The following is a 7,439-nucleotide window of genomic DNA, read 5'->3' as shown; positions in this document are numbered from 1 at the left end:
TTTTTTTTTTTTTTGAATTGTAAAGCAAACGAGTTATTTCTCCTCATCCTGGTCTCTTATTGAGAAAAATGGAAAGTTAAAGATTCGAGAAAGCATTTGGATTAGATGGATGGGAAAAGATTGATTTGCATTGATAGGAAATTGAGCATTTTAGAGCAAAGTCAAATTGATTGGTTACAGATTCTCGTTTTTGTAATTGTAAATAATAAGTAGTTTTTTTTTGTAGTAGTTTAATTTGATTTAAGATAATTTTAGGATAAGATCATAAAGTATATTCTATTGCAATTTTATTAAATTTATTTATATACATAATTAGATTTTTTAAAAAAAGTATCTTTCTCTTTGAAATTAATTTATAATTTGTAAAATATCATTAGGCAAAAGAGTTACACAGAAGATAGTAAATCGAATCTCAAATCAAAGCACAAATTGAATTATCTATAATTTAATTCGGGAAGAAAAAATATATATATATATCTAAAAGAAAAACGTAAATCTTTATTTTTGGAGAAGAGAGTGAATATAACGAGGCCTAATGTTGTTTCTCGCTCAGAAGATGAAATAGTTTACGTGACAAGTGTTGGGAAAGAATTCAAGGCTCGTGAGAATTTTCCTACATTGAGGTTGAGGTTATTGCAAACCGTTCTAATCGATTACGTTTGTGGAATCTAAGATCGTGAAGGGGTGTGTTCCTAACGTCAATCTACTGAAAAAGTGTACATACGCAAATCCGAACGTGATAATATTTATAGTATCAAGCGTAAAAAGTAAGCGGCGAGAATAAATATACACTTCTCGGGCAAGGTTTGAATATCGAGTGCCTTGGGTATTCGGAGGATTCGAATACCTTTGGAACCTTGAAACTTATCCAGCGGCTAGGTGTTGCACGACGATCAAATTTTACGCGACGATTTAACGGCGGATCGAAGGATTTCGCTGATAGAGGGATATCGTTGATCGCGAAAATTATGGTGCATTAATTGATCCATAAAAATTAATGAAAAACTATTATAAATTTTGTTTCTTTGTAAAATAAAAATACGAATGATTACGTCGTAATTTAAATTACAATATATTATAATTCAAACTTGGAATTGGAACTAGAGTACGTAGTTGATTGTAAATTAAAATTTAATTCAATTTGAGAAAGAGAAAATATCCGACCGATTAATAAAAAATAAAAAATACAAGATTATTGTACTCCTACATAGGAATACAAAAAAATATAAAAATATTAAAATAGAATATGAAATATTGTGCTTCAAAAATGATTAAGCAACAATGATTTAACAGTTATTTGAACAGGTTAAATCGATGCAAAGTTACATCGAAAATAATGACACATTTGTTAAGGAAAAAGAAAAAAGAAAAAATGGTTAAAATCGATGGGATATAGGCATGATTTCCGGTGCTGGAGCAAGCGGAGGGAAGAAACACGAAGGTGCGAGAGAGAAAGAATTACGGAAGGACACGGGTAGCGTAACAGCGCCAGAATAATCGTCCCAGTGGCGTCTTTTAATCCGAACCGCCATACGAATCTATTTTTCGCCGGACAATCGCGCCAGAAATACCGGATCGGCCCCCTTCGTGTTAATTCTGTTCTGGTGCTCACATGATCGCCACCACTTGGTCTGCGCCTCGGTATACATCGCGCGGATCCCGGCATTCTACCGCATCTTTCACAAGTAGCAACACTTTACAACCTTAGAAGCTAAGAAAAAATTTTTCCACATCTTTTCGATGTTTTAAAAATAGTTGGATAGAAAATTTTCGTGCGCAGCCTTGTTACCGTTCTCGGAACTCTTCGAAAAATAATGTAATATTTACGAATGAAAATTATTAAACGATCTCCTCGGACATAAGAATTTTTTCGAACGAGTCAAATTATTGGATGGAAGGTTAAATAAATGGAAAAAAAATGAGAAATGGTTATACCGATAAATTAATATTTCGCGAATCGGCTCGATTTCGAGTAAAATGAAATTTCGTTGAAGGATAGAGATCAGTCTTCGATGAGTGGATTCCCTGGTCGAAAATGACAGCAAGTCTGCGAACGAGTCTAGGGGATCTAGACGGGCGAGAACCACGTCGAAAATAACCGGGATTCGAAAATAAAATAATTAAATTAATGCTTTTGCATCCGAGTGGGTATATCGTATATCGAATCGTCTGGATGAGAGCATGCTCTAAAAATAAACGACTGTTAGATTAATGGCAATACAATTAAATGGGACTCGTGAAAAGCACCGCAGGAAATTCAATCGTACGACCCGAGACTCGCCGGTGTCGTGACACCCGCGACAACACCGATAATTATCGCCAAGAACCACGATCAAACGTCAATTAAATCGATTACTACGGATCTTCTCTCCGTAACATCTCAATCTCGCCTATCTTTTACGTAACGAGATTAACCTCATCGAAATTCATTCATTCTCTGTAACCCTCTATCCTATTCCTTTCAAAATCGAACGATTCTTTCTAGATTTATTTATTCATTTTCTTCTTCATATCTAATTTATTTCCACGAGAAAAAGAAAAATAATATGAATCGAGGATTTATATTGGAAAATTAAGAGAGAAACGATCACGAAGCACGTTGTTGTACGAGGTATCGCTCGGCTTTTTCAGCTTTCCCGAAATTCTCGAAATGTGCAGAGAACGCGCAACGAGAACGATCGACGATCGGCGAGGCTCGGTCAGTCCTCGCCGGTCGTATTATAAAATGTGCGAATTATTTTTAGCAGGACGCAAAAATATCGCAAGGTCGCCGCACGCGCCGGTACTTTTGCCCGTTCGTCGCGTGCGCCTTCTTCGAGAGCTTAATGTCCGAAAAGCACGAAGCTTTCGGTCGTGGAACCAGAGGAGTCGCCACCGTGCAGACGCCATTGGCTATTTTCACGAAAGCTCGTCAGGTGGCAGCCATGCTTGCGAGAGCTAAGGGGAATAACTAGCTTTTCCGATATCGGTACTCGGTTTAATCGATAGATTTGACGTTTATTGATCAATGGTTAGTAAAATAGTCGATACGGTAACGTAAAAGTTAAGTAAAGAGGAAGGTTAGGAAGGAAATGAGGGAGTAGAAAACGACGTTACCAAATCTCGATAATTTGTGACGAAGAATTTTTTGATAAATTGTAGAGAAAGAAGATAGTTTGTGGAGATGAAGACGTATTTGATAAAAGTTGGAATAATGAAAGATTGTGGAAAACAGATGTTATCGAATGTGGATACGTAGATTGTGGAAGATCGATCGTGAATTGGTGAACAAATGCATCGTGCAATGATTTTTGCATTTTACAATAATGTGGAATAAATACGTTTCGAATTATTTCGATGGGAACGTTTTTTTATTTATCGAAGTGAATTTTTTAAGGCTGGTTTGCTTAGAGATTTATCGACGTGTGTATAATTCTGCTACAATAGTCGAATCTTTATATCTCAACCTCGATCTAGTTTCAATAAACAAAATGACTTTTAACATATTAGAAAAACACGATTATTTTATATTCTTTTTTGAAATTTAAGAAATCTCTTAAGTACAAAGGAATACTATTAATTCGGGAATTGTTAAATTGTAAAATTATTGATGAAAAAAAATACCAATCCAAAAAATATTTGATTGAAATATTTTAAACTTAAAGAACTCGATACGAAACGATTTATCGATATATTGAAAAATATCAATTTTTTCCAGAGCATTGTAAGCAACGTTTTATGTCATTAGCTTTGGTATTATGTCATGCAGTAACGTCAGCACTATGTCATACACGAATTTAGAGTGCGTAAGCGTACGCTCAGACTGCAGTGACACTTCTATTCAAAACAACCTGGCGATAAATCTTAAAACTTAAGCTTCATTGTCAAAATACATATATACTCCGTTCCACCACCGAAATTCCACATCCAATAAACTCGCAAAAAACCACGCTCCGTCTGGCCAACGACGTCTCATTTTACTTTATTCAACGCTACTCGTTCCTCTTTCCTTTCGTAAATTTATAAATAATATGAAATTATAATTTTAATATGTAACATTATAATAATATAAAAATATTTCATGGACATGTTCAAAAAATTCAATTATATCAATTATATTAATTAATTTCTTCCATCATATTTCTTTAAAGAAGACATAACACACTAAAATATAAAATCTATTTTATTGAAAAAAAAATTTACTGTGTAACAACTAATATCATGATATTATCGTAAGAGCGTGAAATTGAAATATACAAACGTCTTATAAAATTTCTAAAATTTCAAAATGGGCTAGGAACTTTAAACTAATATTTAAAAAAAACATTCACAGAATAAAACGTCTATGAGTTAATAAAATTCTTCTTCGAATCGAAAAATTTCCCAACTATGAGAACCACGGTGAAGGTGGAACGGGTCGTTTCTCCTAGACTTGGCTCCTGGGAGCACGGAATTTCTGTGAAAATTTCTTCCGAGAACGACGAGTAAAAGCGGCAGACCGACGGTCTGAAAATAGCCGGAACACCGTCTATTTCGAACATCGAAACGAGAGATTTACCGGGTCGGTATGATTAATACCACGGCGCACAGTGAGAGGCTAATTAAGCCTCAAGGTTCTGTCCCATTAAACGCATGGTGTCTCGTGCGACTTTAATAATCATCGTTGCCCGTTCGCGTGATGATACGCGCTGGTCTAGCCGAGGAAGCCGTGCAAGAAACGTTTCACGACACGTGTGCGTGGTATAACCGATGTTCATCCTGTTTCAAGACCTTCTTCTAATACGAGGAATAGATCTTCTAAAGCGTAGAAAAGGCCAACCGGGCTTTAGGCCTTTGGCCTTTCGTCGAGTAAAACGTTTCACTTACGCGTATATGTGCATGTGCGCATTCAGAGATGGGATCAAGTTCAATATTTGTATTTGACGATAGTCTGAGTCAATGTTCGATGCCCATGCCTCGTTCCATCAATTTTTCAAAATAGATTTTGAATAGGATAATTGATTTCGAGTTGATCATCGGTTGAATTTTTTTTTTTTATAAATATATTACAAATTGTTTCGCATAAAGTTTATCTTTAATTTTTATTTAAAAGATGAACAAAACTTCGAATATTGTAACTTGTATGTATCTTGATAATAAAAACAAGATATTTTGAGGCTTGAAAAAGAAATAAACGTTAAATAAAATCGATAAAATATCATTGTTTTTGGACGTTAATGGGAAAATTGATAAAGTTATTTCGAAATTTTCGCCTATCTCGGTATAATATTTTAAAGAATAAAAAAGAAAACGATTTGAATAGAATATTTCGATTGAAGAAGAGTGTTAGAACACGAATCAAAGTTCGAATCAACTTATGAGGTGGTTGATCCCATCGCTATATGAGAGACGTGCACGCGAAACCAATAATCCACGGCTACCTGCTGTCGCGTTTACTCTCTACCAGGAGCGTATACCAGAGCGTATACAGCCTATTTCGAAGTGGATTGAGCTTATTTATGGATTATGCGGTCCAGCCAGCCGGCCGGATTGTAAACTTAACCGGAACAGGGAACCTTTGCCAAATACTACGTGTGTGTATACACCGATATATCGATCTCCTGTTCAGATCTTGTCGAGAAGACATTGTCATCGGAATATTAACAGAAATTTATGTGTAACTAATTACATTCGACAGGAACAGGATTGGAAGTAATTTGTACGAATGTTCGGATTATAATTAATATTTTATGAAATATATGATGAAATTTGAGGAGATGTATTTAGATATATACATATTCGGAATTGAAATTTTTTATTTTTTAAAATTCTTGGAGATATTTGAGGATAGAGGAATAAAAATAGTAATAGAATCGAAGACAGATTTGATTATTTGAAAATTTTAGATCAGCTCATAACCGGTACCAGTGAACGCTTTATAATAAATTATTTACCAAAAAGATTTACGAGATCCTATTCTTCTCTAATTTTAAAAGAGACGTAATTTTAAAAGATTTTCCTTAGCCTTCTGTATAACATAATCATCACGTCGCACGAGCTTATACACGTTCGAATTTCGAAGGAAAGAAGAACTCGAAGGCAAAACGTCTCCCTCCCCCACACGCATAAAACGTGTTCCATTCTTGCGAAACCGTAGATCGTTACGTTCACGATCATTTGGCAGAAATCATTTTGCAGAAATTTTATCCGCGCAAATTTCAATAACTCCACGTTAGCCTCGTATATATTCCATTGAATTATCCACCGAAAATTTCGCGACACATACGTATCTAATTACCGAGGGCGCACCAACCGTTTTATAACATGTGTACACGTTGCCCGCGCGTAAAGGGGATGATGGATCACGAATGCTGTGTGACCGCGTACACCAAGAGAATGATGGATAACGAAAGAAAAATATTTAGATCGTTCGAAAATAGCCGTGGCCAGTTTTATTAAGCATCATCGGTTCTTACCGTGTACCGTGAGATCGAATCTAAAGCTGTTCGAAGGCCCTGATAAATCTGCTTTTCGTCTGCGTGCGCGAATCTTTCTATAGTTCAATTTTGTACCTCGCTCTCCCTTTTACTTTCTTCTTTTACGAGGAGATTACGAGGAGATTGTAAAAATTTGATCCTATATCCAGGTTGATCCCGAACGGGGGAAATAAAACGTTTACGTAACTTTTATCTTGAAATGATTTTTATTGGAAATACTGGCGTAAAAAGGGGAATAATTTTATCGAACTCTGGTTTTCTGAAGGATAAAAGAGGAATCGAAGAAATCTGGAAGAAGGGAACGATTTAGGAAATAATAATGATTGTTTAGATTTAAGTTTTTATCACGAATTTCTTGTTAATCCGTTTAAACGCATTCGTACGAATTTATTTTAATTATGTTTAAATAAATAGTTTGAATTTTAATCAAATAACGCGAGCTTTTTTATCTCTACTTTATTTTAAATCGTGCAATAAACAATTATTCGAGATCCTCGAAATCGTCTGCTACGTATCAAACAATAGAGAAGATCCGGGAATCGAAGGAAATTCATGGAAATCGGTTATTCGCGGTATCCTTTCGACCATTGTTATTTCAAAATCGTGACGTACGATCTGTCAACCACGAAATTTTCCTCGACGTATAATACGCCCGATTTGCTTATAAACGTAAACGCTCGCGTAACGATTCGCGATAGTTGGCATGAATCCATGAAAACGATCCCTCTGGGTCTATGCACGAAATCGATGTACTATCTATTAGCCTAAAATAAGAGTCTTTACGCATCGTTTCTCGGGAACAGAAACCGATGAGATTAGCCAAGGGGGTGAAAACGAGCGCATCTAGAATCAGATTTCAAACTCGTGTTCGATCGATTCCTAATCATCGTACATTTTGTAATTTAATCTCTCTATTTTTGATCGATTTATAAAATTTAGTGAAAAGGATTTAAATTAATTTTAAAACGAGATTTATAGAGTACA

Source organism: Apis dorsata, unplaced genomic scaffold (genome assembly GCF_000469605.1).
Source record: "Apis dorsata unplaced genomic scaffold, Apis dorsata 1.3 scaffold_667, whole genome shotgun sequence".
Lineage (NCBI taxonomy): Eukaryota > Metazoa > Arthropoda > Insecta > Hymenoptera > Apidae > Apis > Apis dorsata.
The sequence above is the reverse complement of the archived record's forward strand: the minus strand, read 5'-3'. Positions refer to the sequence as shown.